The sequence below is a fragment of the Sminthopsis crassicaudata genome, chromosome 6 (genome assembly GCF_048593235.1).
Source record: "Sminthopsis crassicaudata isolate SCR6 chromosome 6, ASM4859323v1, whole genome shotgun sequence".
NCBI lineage: Eukaryota > Metazoa > Chordata > Mammalia > Dasyuromorphia > Dasyuridae > Sminthopsis > Sminthopsis crassicaudata.
In genome coordinates this window covers 149,717,914-149,730,738 of record NC_133622.1, presented here as the reverse complement: position 1 = coordinate 149,730,738, position 12,825 = coordinate 149,717,914, and the positions used below count along the sequence as shown (strand labels likewise).

The following is a 12,825-nucleotide window of genomic DNA, read 5'->3' as shown; positions in this document are numbered from 1 at the left end:
AGTCCAGGTTAGCCCCTTGGAGGCCCAGAATCAGCCAGAGTCAGGATAAGCAAAAGTCCTTGGTCTTTAGGGAGGGAAGTGAAGGGGACAGACAAACCTCTGCAAGGCTTGCCACCAACCTCCCTTCTTGTTGTCCTCCTCCAAAGTCACTCTGGCTTGTCTTACAAAACACCCTAATCCCTCCTATGATTATCTATATACACCAAAAGATCCAGCCAGCATAGAATAGTGAGAAGGGCCATTTTCCACGCATATGCTAATATTGTCCAATAGATAATTAGCCTTAAGTGCTCGGTTGTCTGATTCCAGTGTACCTATTCAGAATTTCAGCCCTTTACACAAGGGGAAGCCAATAACTTCATTAGATACCAACAAATAATAAAACAAAATAAAAAAAAATAAAGAGAACGTGAAATATCTCATTAGAAAAACAACCATTTTAAAGAATAAATTGAGAGAAAATATAGGAATTGTTAGACTACCTATAAATTATGATTAATATATATATATATATATATACCTGCTATACTTCCATAGATAATTAAGAAAAATTACTCTGAAGTTTTAGAACAAGAGACTGATAGAAATAGAACAAATCCACTGAATACCATTTGAAAGAAATATCAAGATGAAAACTCACAGAAACATGAAAGCTAAGTTTCAAAGCTCCCAGATTAAAAAAAAAAAAATACTAGAAAAAATACAATAGAGCTACAGTCAGGATAATACAAGATTTAAAAGGTTCTACATTAAAAAATAAAAGGTCATGAAACAATATGTTGTTGTTTTATTAAATGTTTTTATTTTCAAAACATATGCATAGATAATTTTCAACATTCAATCTTGTAAAACCTTGTTTTCCAATTTTCCCCCTTTCTTTCCCCCCCCACTCCTCTCCTAGAAGGCAAGTAATCCAATATATGTTAAACATGTACAATATTTCTCTACATATGCAATTATTATGCTGCACAAGAAAAATCAAAAAGGGAAAAAAATGAGAAAGAAAATAAAATGCAAGCACACAACAACAAAAAGAGTAAAAATGCTATCCTGTGATCCATACTCAGTTCCCTCCTTTATGATCTATTTGGGATACAAACCCAGTAGAACCACTGCTAGATCAAAGGGTATGCATAGTTTGATAGTCTTTTGGGCATAGTTTGAAATTGCTCTACAGAGTGGTTGAATCAAGAACAATATATTCTGAAGAGCTATAGAACTCAGCTTGCTATCAAGACTACCTTACCTGTCAAAGTTATATGTTATCTTGAATGGAGAAAAAAATGGACATTTAATGAACCAAAGTACTTTCAGATATTAGTGAAGAAAAGACCAGAACAAAATGGAAAATTTGACCAACTAAACTCAGTAGAAACATAAGAAGACAACCATTAAAGACCAATTATAAAAGACTTAATAAGAACAAAATCTTTACTTGTATGGAAAAATGTTTCCTGTAACTCAGAAGCACGTTATTATTACTTGGATAGTTTGAAAGAGATAGAAGTCTTGTTGTTGAGTATGACTGAATGATCCGAAAAAATAAAAGTGGATAAATAAAACGAAGCAATTATCTCAACAAATGAGGCATGAATGGAAGAACAATGTGGAGACAAGAGGAGGTAAAGGACTTAGAATATTAGAATCTTATTCTCATCAAAACTGGATTAAAAAGGGAATAATATATACATTTAGAATGGCATAAAAGTCTTCCAAACTTACTAAAAAAATGAACTATAGGATGATATAAAGGAGGTATTCTTAGAAGAGTATACAAATCTAAAAATGGGAGTAAAATAGGAAAGGATAAGGGAGGGATCCTCAGAAAAATGGGAAAATTAAGAAATAAGATAGGAGGAGAAGATAAAAAAGGGATTCTTCTACGGAGTCCAGATTTGAGAGGCAGTGGTTAAAAAAGAATTACACATTTGAGAAAGGATAGAGTAAAAAAAGAATAAAAATAGAATGTATAGCTAGTCATCACTTTGGATGTGAATGGGATGAACTTGATCATAAAACTGAAATGGACAGCTGAATGGATCTTAAACTATTATAAGTCAGTAGTTATCAAAACTATATGGTACTAGCCAAGAAATAAAAAAGAAGACCAGTGGAACAGAGTAGATGTAATACAGCAAATGGGTTATAGTAATCTCTGTTTAACAAAAATAAAGATTTAAGCTTTTGGGTTAAAAATAAATTGGTAAGAATTATTGAAAAATTGAAAAGCTGTCTGGCAGAAATTGGGTATAGATCAATATTTCACACTATTTTAAAATACGGTCAAAATGAATACCTGACTTAGCAATAATAGGATATATCATAAAATAATTAGAAAATATAGAATATATTATTTATCAAACTTATGTATAGGAGAATGAATGAATTAAGAGCTAGAGAGGATTGCAAGATGTAAAATGGATAATTATGATTACATTGTTAACAAGATTTTGTATATATAAAGTCAAAGTAGCCAAGATTGCAAAGAAAACCGAAAATGGAAGGGAGAGGGGACAGCAGCAAGGGATTAGTTTCTTGGATAAAGGTCTCATATTTCAAATATATAAAAACTTTTGTTAAATTCATAATATATAAGTCAATAATCAATTGATAAATGCACGAAGGATATGACGGGGCTTTTTTTTTAAATGAAGAAATCAAAGCTATGTGTAGCTATAACAACAATGTTCCGTCATTATTGACTAGAGAAATGGAAATTAAAACAACTTTGAAATATCATCTCATACCTATCAATTAGCTATAATGAAAATGACAATGAGATGTGGGAAAATGGGACATTAATACACCATTGGTGGAACTGTGAACTGATTCAATCATTTTGGAGAGCAATATGGAATTATGCCTAGAGTTACAAAACTGGGAGTATCTTTGACCCTGCAATGTTATTAGATCTATTTCCTGAAGTGATTGAGCAAAAGAACTTACATATTTTAAAATATTTATAACAACTTTCTTTGTCATGGCAAAGAACTGAAAATGGGATGTATATCAGTTGGGAGATAGCTAAACAAATTATGGTGTATGATTACTTTGGAATACTACTGCTCTAAGAAATGATGAGCTAGTTGATTCTAGAAAAATATTAAAAGACTTGCATGAAATAATGAAAACTAAGTGAGCCAAACAAAGAGAATATTATACAGTAACAGCAATATTGTTCAAAGAACAATTATGAACATTTTTTCTGGCTATGATAAAATCATATTATCTCAAATCAATTATAAAGGACCTATGAAGAAAGATGTTATATACGTTAAATAGCAAAAACTAATAAGGAAAAATATGCTTAGCATAGTTTTACATATAATTATAAATATGCATTAAATTGTGACCTCCTCTATTGTGAAGTGGTGAGGGAAACAGTGAAAGTATGGAAAGTATGGGAGAAAGAAAGAAAGAGAGGAGAGACAGAAACAGAGAGCCAGAGAGAATATAATAAATAGGTCAGAGGGGAAATACACAATAACCATAACTGTGAAAACATCTTACAGCAAATATCTCTGATAGAGCTCTCATTTCTCAAATATATAGAGAACCGTCAAATTTATAACAATATAAGTCATTACATAATTGATAAAAGGTCAAATGATATGAACAGGAAACTTGCAGAAAAAGAAATCAAAACTAAAGTCATTTTTATATGACTAGTTATTGATTAGAGAAGTGCAAATTCAAAAAAATCTGAGATATTGCCACAAACTTATTAGATGGGATAACATGAAAGAATATTGACAAATGTTGGAAGAGATGTAGGAAAATTGGGACACTAATACACTATTAGTGAAGTGGTGAATTGAAACAATTATTTTGAACAGCAATTTATAACTATGAATCCATTCAATTTCCAGTTTCTTGCTTCCTTCTCAATGACAGAGGGGAGTGAGAGAATTCTAAACTCAACATTTTAAAAAATATTGGCACATGACCAATCCACTTCCAGATATTTCTCTTTGAAATTGAGGGTGTTATGGTATCTTAAAATAAAGACAAAATTTTATTTAATGGCAGCTATCAGTGAAAATAGAACATTTTCCTCAAGGAATAGTGTCTTTGATGTCATCATGAAATCCTCATCTGGAATATAATAAAGAGGAAAAAAAAAACATTGGAGAGCTCTAAACCATCTCTTCATCTTTTAAATCCTATGATGCACTATTTAGTTATTTATTATGTATTTTATTATTATATAATTATTATTTACAATCTTTTAAGATACACAATTTAAGAAATGACATTCAGTCAAAGCTGTACAGGTAAATTCTTAATAACTAGCTCTCTAGAGGAAAAAATGAACCCATAACATACTTTTAAAATTTAGTCTGTCTCATTAGCATTTTCTCCATCACTTTCTTAAATCTAGACAATCAACAAAACAATATATCAAGCTCTGATTTGTAGTGTTTTCATATTTCTCTTTGTATCTCTTGCTGTTGCATTTTGTTGGTGATATATAAGAATGCTGAGGATTTATTTTGTATCCTGCCACTTTGCTAAAATCCTGAATTATTTCTAATAGCTTTTTAGCAGAGTCTTTGGGGTTCTCTAAGTATACCATCATGTCATCTGCAAAGAGTGATAGTTTGATTTCCTCATTTCCTACTCTAATTCCTTGAATCTCTTTCTCGGCTCTTATTGCTGAGGCTAGCGTTTCTAGTACTATATTGAATAGTAATGGTGATAGTGGGCAACCTTGTTTCACTCCTGATCTTACTGGGAAAGGTTGCAGTTTATTTCTATTGCATATTATGCTTACTGACGGTCTTAAATATATGCTCCTGATTATTCTAAGGAATAATCCATTTATTCCTATACTCTCAAGAGTTTTTAGTAGGAATGGATGTTGGATTTTGTCAAATGCTTTTTCTGCATCTATTGAGATGATCATATGGTTTTCATTAATTTGATTATTAATATGGTCAATTATACTAATAGTTTTCCTAATATTAAACCAGCCCTGCATTCCTGGTATGAATCCTACTTGATCATAGTGTATTATCCTGGGGATGATTTTCTGAAGTCTTTTTGCTAATATCTTATTTAAGATTTTAGCATCAATATTCATTAAGGAGATTGGTCTATAATTTTCTTTCTCAGTTTTCGATCGACCTGGTTTAGGTATCAGTACCATGTCTGTGTCATAAAAGGAGTTTGGTAGGACTCTTTCATTCCCTATTTTTTCAAATAGTTTATATAGCATTGGGGCTAATTGTTCTTTAAATGTTTGGTACACCCTTTTTAATTTTTAAAACCCAGAAATTTCCAAGGGTTGAGGGAGTATCTGTTGCTTGTGTAACTACAGGAGAAAAGATTTTTTTTTTTTTTTTTGTGGGGGGAACATGGCATTATTATATTGTTGCTTCAAAGAGACTTGAGAAATGAAAGTCTGAATCAACAGTATGCTGTATGTTAATTAATATTGAAGAATATGGGAAAGGAAAAAGAATTACTCTGCTTCATGACTAAGGTGTTTCCCCCTTCCACTCCCATACCTCTCTGACACTTCCCTCCCCTCCTAAGTGTCTATGAGTCATAGTAGGTAACTATTACTAATGATCACAGCCACTCAGACAAAATCATGCCAAGAAAGACCCAGCTGTTTCTTTTCTCTTTGCATTTATTCTGTAGTTGGTCCATAGTAGGTGGATAGTAAATTCTCATTGAATTGCAATAAAGATGCAGATATGCTTTAAATTAGCCTGAAATACAAGACTGATAGTAGGCTTCTATCACAAATTTTTATGATGACAGATTGTAGCATGGCATGTATGCTGTGGCCCTTGCGCTCTCTCTCTCTCTCTTCTGGCTATAGCCAAGGGGTAACCTTAGGAGACAGATGATTCTTTTCTCATGCCATAGCTTTAGTCACCACTGAGTGTGATTCCACCTGGGCCCCCAACTCTACCATTATTAGGAATCAGTTACTATGGCCTCAGTTTCATGTTAAGTGATTTTTTAATTTTTTTTTTTTTACAAAGGAGTAATTAATTTTATATTTAAAACAAAAATAGAGTACAAATATTTCATCCACCAACCCTCTCCTTCATCATTTTGATCTCTAGAACTTTGGAATATGTGCATAACTTACCTCAATTCCTTCATTGCACTGAGTCCACTGTTTTGATCCAGATACTTCACAAGAGATAAATCCTTGCCTTAGCTCGTATTGGCCTTGAATTTTTTTTGTTTGTTTCATTTTGAATCAACACCAACAAAAAAAAATTATTAAACAGACATGCCAACTACACAAGAAATATTACAAGGTAATAAATGATGCCAAAAGAATCTATGGAACCCACTTGATGCTGGAAGAATTCACAAGAGAGAGAGAGCTGGGAGCATAGTTAGGGGAGACTTCAAGGAGAATCTCCTTCCCTTGTGTCCGGATGGACAGGAATGATTTGCATAATGATAGAGTTCATGCGGACAGAATTGTATGAGTAAATAAAATTGAGGTAAAAAGAATGACTTGGATGATTTGAATGGCTCTACCAGATTTGTTTTTTCCCACCCCCTTTGGAAAAGTCATTTTATTTCACTAAGTCTTTTCCTTGTAAAATAAAGAGTAATGCCTACCCCAGTTACCTTATTTGCTTATTACAAGGATCAGATGCTTAACAAATGGGAAAATGTTTGGCGAATTGTACTAGTATGAAAAGTTGTTACTAACCTGAGTTTATTTTAGTTTACAAAATTGCTCTTTATTCTTTGCCACTGTAAGTTATAGTCCCCTCTCCCTTTTACACCCCCCCTCCAAATAAGATGGAAGTAGAATTAGACATTCAACATGACCATGACTAAAGGAGACACAAGAGAAATGAATTTTTTTTTTCTTGTAAAGGTTTCCTAGTTTTAACTAAAATAAGAAATAGGGCAAGTCAATAAATCTTTGTGACATATCTACTATGGACCAACCACTGTGCTAATTGCTGGAGATAAAAAAAAAAAAAAAAAAGACAAAAATGGTCACTGTCTAAAAGGGAAAAGGGAAGACAACAGGCAAACAACTATGATATATCAGTCAGTCAGTTAGCATTTTTAAAGTATTTAGTAAGGGTCAGACACTGTGCTGAGCAGTGGGAATAGAAAGATAATCCTCTTCCCAATACTCTCTATTTTCTTTTTTTTATGTTAAATCCAACATATGCATACATATTTATACAATTATCTGGCTGCACAAGAAAAATCAAATCAAACAGGAAAAAAATGAGAATGAAAATAAAATGAAGCAAACAACAAAAAGAGGGAACATGCTATGTTGTGAACCTCATTCAGTTCCCAGTATCTTCTCTTTGGGTGTAGATAACTCTTTTCATCACAAGATCATTGGAATTGGTCTGAATCATTTCATTGTTGAAGAGAGCCCTATCCATTAGAATTGATCATCCTATAATCTTGTGGTTGTGTTCATTTCACTAAGCATCAGTTCATATAAGTTTCTCCAAATCTCTCTGAATTTATCCTGATCATTGTTTCTTACAGAACAATAATATTCCATAACATTCATATACCATAACTTATTCAACCATTCTCCAACTGATGGACGCCACTCAGTTTCCAGTTTCTTATGGCCTTGGATTTCAAAGGTTACTCCTTGCACCCTGAAGAATCAATACCATACTGGCTCTATAACGTGGAGTGTCAAAATGGCAAGGCATCCTCATGGAAGTTCTATTCTCTGCATTTAGAACAGAAAAAAAAATAAAAATGAATCCAAGGACTGAGACAAATTTACCAAGAAGCATATAGCCCCAAAGAGGAAAAGGCTTCTCCTCTTAACTCATTGTCTCTCATTGGACATGGAATGAGATCAAAAGGAAGCAATTGAAGTAACTGTGCACATTAATTAATAAACTTTCTCTTCAATATGAGGTTAGCCACCAAAAAAGTTATAGAATGTCAATATATGCTCCAAGACATTTCCCATCATGACCTTCCTAAGGTTCTCTATGTGAGGAAATCAAATTAGCTAAGCAAACTTAAAGGAGTCCACAATCAGTGCTTGGTTATAATCAAGGAACACACTGAGGTTCCTTTTCTGTTTTTGTCTATAGCCATTTTGCTAGCTCAGTACTTGACTATTTTGGAAATGATTGAGTTCCCTGTTTCCTGTAAGCAATATTTGATTCGTAGACTCTGAGATGTCACTCCCCTTTATTGGGCACCGAAGAGGAAAAAGCAATGAATTAGAGGATTTTTTTTAAGACTGACTGTCATGAATTATGTTTTTTTGTTTCTCCATTTAGCAGCTAGATTACCATGAAGGGTAGAAAGGGCTGCCCTTTTTATCTCAACACAAATAGTAAACTGTGGAGCACACAATGGATTATAGTTTGCCTATGTGGACTGAAAATTAAGTTTGAGACTGCTTCTTTTTATCTGAACCTCACTAAAGGAACTTTGATCTTGAGACTGATAGGTCCAGGGTTAGAAGCAACCTTGTGAATACAAGAGGTTGAGTATTCTAGTCCATAAGGTTGAAGTACTGTAAGCAGGGAGAAGTTTCTTCATCAAAGATGATGGCTTTCTACAAAAAGAGGAATCAAGTCTCAGACTGGCTGACCAATAGACATAGACTTCAAAAGAACAGCACAGACCCAGGAGAAAGCTAACAGTTTTTAACAAGGAGTACCACAAACTCACACATGTTCTGATGAACCTTTCAAAAGCGTAACTAGTCATTATTGCTATTGGTTCAATTAATTGTGTTAAAATTTTTTGTCACTTTGCCCTTGTGGTATTCTGTGAATGTGAAGATATATGTATGTGTAGGAAATAAATACCTGTCCAAAACATGATTCATCTTGTATAACAAATATTTTTATATTCCTCTGATAGATAGGAAGTTATATTTAAGTTTAAAATAAGAAAAGGAGGTATAATGAACCAAAAAGTGTGAACAAAGGCACCCTATATCTTCTCATTAAAGGCCTGGTTTCCTCACGAATTGTTAGTCAATTAATTAATATTTTTCAAGTATCTATCATCTGCTGGCTAACACCTTAGGCTGAACCTGATCTACATCATGGCTATAGCTAATGCAAACTTTATTTTATTTTTTTATTTAATAGTTTTTATTTACCAGATATATGCATGGGTAATTTTATGACATTGACAATTGTCAAACCTTTTGCTCTAATTTTTCTCCTTCTTCCCCGCCCCGCCATGGCAGATTGACCAATACATGTTAAATATGTTAAAGTATAAGTTAAATACAATATATGTATAGATGTCCAAACAGTTGTTTTGCTGTACAAAAACTTTGAAATAGTGTACAATTAGCCTGTGAAGGAAATCCAAAATGCAGGTGGACAAAATTAGAGGGATTGGGAATTTTATGTAGTGGGCCATAGTCATCTCCTAGAGTTCTTTTGCTGGCTGTAGCTGGTTCAGTTCATTACTGCTCTATTGGAAGTGATTAGGTTCATCTCATTATTGAGAATGGCCACATCCATCAGAATTGATCATCATATAATATTGTTGTTGAAGTATATAATGATCTTCTGGTCCTCATTTCACTTAGCATCAGTTCATGTAAGTCTCTCCAGACCTTTCCGAAATCATCCTGTTGGTCATTTCTTACAGAACAATAATATTCCATAATATTCATATACCACAATTTATTCAGCCAATCTCCAATTGATGGGCATCCACTCAGTTTCCAGTTTCTGGCCACCACAAAGAGGGCTGCCACAAACATTCTTGCATATATCTTTGGGTCAAAGAGTATGCACAGGCAAACTTTATTTTTAAAAAATAGCTTTTTATTTGCAAAATATATGCAAAGATAATTTTCAATATTCAACATTCACCTTTGCAAAATCTTGTCTTCCAAATTTTTCTCCTTTTCTTCTCCCTAGCTCCTTCCCTAGACAGCAAATAATCCAATATATGTTAAACATATACAAATCTTCTACACATATTTCCACATTTATCATGCTGTACAAGAAAAATCAGATAAAAAAGGGGGGAAATGATAAATAAAACAAAAAGCAAGCAAACAACAAAAAAAAGGTGAAAATACTATGTTGTGCTCCACATTCAGTCCCAACTGTCCTCTTTGTGAATATAGATGGCTCTCTCTACCACAGATCTGATATAGAAGTAGTCTGATATGGCTCATTGTTGAACAGAGCCAAAGTGGTCATCATATAATTTTGTTATTGCTGTGTACAATGTTTTCTTATTTCTACTCATTTCACTTAGCATCAGTTCATGTAACTCTCTTTAAACCTTTCTGAAATCATCCTGCTGATTGTTTCTTAAAGGACAATAATATTCCATAACATTCATATACTATAACTTATTCAGCCATTCCCCATCGGATAGACATCTACTCAGTTTCTAGTTCCCTGTCACTACACAAAGGACTGCTACAAACATTTTTGCACATATAGGTCCCTTTCCCTTTTTTATGAACTCTTTGGGATACATGCATACAACTGCTGGATCAAAAAATATACACAGAATAATGGAAACTTTGAATTAAAAAGGAGGAATAAAAAATTAAGAAACACTTTAGAATTCATAAGAAAAGCTCTACATCAAGAAGGAAATACATGGTAGATAATTCATTTTATCAACAACTTTAATGAAAAGGAATATTCATTTATAATTGACAGGTAAAATGATGCTCAAAATGAATTAACTTTTAGATAAGAATAAATATAATTTCAATACAAATTCATTATTCCACCAGGAATGCTTCATATACTTTCAAGCTCTTCAATATAATTAATTACCACCATCTGAAGTGAGCATAGATCAAATATATTACCATCAAGTATTCAAAGCAAAGGACATGCCATAGATAAACAAAAGTCAGAAGATATTTATGCAGCAAAATATTAAAAGGAAAACATATTTAATTAAAGACTAATGGAAAGTTCAAGGTTTAAACTGCAGTACTTTCAAAACAGGGTATAAAATTTGGCCTCATTTCTTCTCTTTATGGAATAAATACTCTATGAAGATCATTAGAACAACAACAGAGAGAAATTTTTTTTTGCAGGAAAAGAAATATGGGTTATCAAAGCAGAAAGGATATTCCCAAATCATTGATATTTTGAGTTTCTTTCTCTTCCCTCACCTCAATCCCAAAGAGCTTCTTTAAATTTTATTTGGCTCAGTCTCATACTATAGTTGTCAGGAAAGGATTGGGGTCATAGTGCTATTGGAGAGAGCATAAAAAGAAAGTTTTTTTCAATGGCAGCCACTAAAGAACATGTGTCATTTGCCTATAATGAGCATCTAGCAGAGGTACTCAAAGCATGCACTAGACATCCATTATAATTCACTCTTCTTGGGCAAGGATCTAAGATTGTTTTTGCTTCAAATATTCAGCATGTGGATAATTTCATCCAAAAAGTCCAATTCTAATTTCTCCACCCTAGTAACTCTGGATTCCCGAAGGCAGTGCCTGTAGGAACCACACTTGGGCACTTTTTACTATTCTGGAAAGACTTCATGTACTATTCTGATAACTGCATCTGTTTTCTGAAGTAACCTGAGAGTTTACAGAAGTTCATCACCAATGGAATTTTGGCTAAGGCAACCTATGAAACAGAGAGAAACACAGAAAATCTTTTAGTTCTTTGTAGTCCTTTCTGCCCTGAAATGATAAGGACCTATTAATGAAAGACAGGGAAGAGTCTGCTAAGAATCACAAGTTATGGACTGTTTAAGAACATTAGTTAGTTTAGCTACCATTTTCTAAAGATGAGATTAAGAATTGGTGGAATTGTTTTATCTTATGCCCATGGGTAATAAAAAATGTCCATGGGACATTTAAAATTTTATATTTCCGTGATCCCAGTGATCTTTGTGAAAAGACCAACCTGGAAATAATCATGATTAATTTACCAACACTTGTTATAAAGGATGAAATAGAGAAATTCTGAAATCACTTAATAAGAACTTTGAACTTTTCAATAAGGACTAGAAAAGCATGTGCACAAACATATGTGTGTGTGGACACATCCACACAATTTATATATGTTAGTGTGTATATATACATATATATATACACATATATAATGTATGTATGCATATATCCATACTCATATATATACATGTATGTAAGTATGTATGTATCATATATATTGGAAAATATGATTCCAAGGGTTAGGACTGAGAAGGACCAAATACTTCTAGACTATAAGAAACCTATATAACCTTTATCAGAAAAGAATTGGAACATGCAAAATGTGGCAACTAATAAATAAAATCACCAAAAAATATAAATGATTATATTTTTACTGACAGAAAACAATTCATTATTGATGTAGCAGTAATTCTTGAACAATCCATCTTTACACAGAACATAAACTTATTAGAAGAAACATCAAAATTAATACAATCCAAAGAATTCAAGTGAAAAAAACAAAACCATAAAAATGTGTGGAATTAAAATATGTCTAAGTTTTTTAAAAAATGCTTAAGTTGACACCTTCTAACAACCTTAGCAAGGTTTAGTGGCCTTTGATGTCTGTTATTACTTCTGCATGTCACTTCTCTCAATAGTAAGTCATGTCATCTCTGGTCCAATTTGCTATTGACTGAAGTTTTAAAATGATGACCAACATGGGAAGGAAACTACAAGCATTAAAATTAAATTAACACACTTAAGATAATTAAGATAAGGAGCATTTGATTGTGTAATAGCCTATTACACAATCAAATGCTCCTTATCTTAATTCTGAATGATTTTTTTTTTTAATTTCAAAGGTGTTTCTTTTAAGCAGTATATTGTTGGGCTATATTTCTTAATTCATTCTACTACTTTTTTTATGAGTTAGTTCATCCATT

General features: G+C 32.7%; 2 long non-coding RNA genes across 2 annotated transcripts in view; both read right to left on the bottom strand.

Annotated features, from left to right (window-relative positions):
* LOC141547767 (uncharacterized) overlaps nt 1–12,825 on the bottom strand; it is a 100,648-nt gene that overhangs the window by 77,572 nt on the left and 10,251 nt on the right. The window lies entirely within an intron of this gene.
* LOC141547766 (uncharacterized) lies at nt 5,303–12,677 on the bottom strand. Its single transcript, XR_012483617.1, has 2 exons — nt 9,831–12,677; nt 5,303–7,696 (listed from the first exon to the last, which is right to left on the bottom strand). It is a non-coding gene; the product is annotated as an uncharacterized LOC141547766 (long non-coding RNA).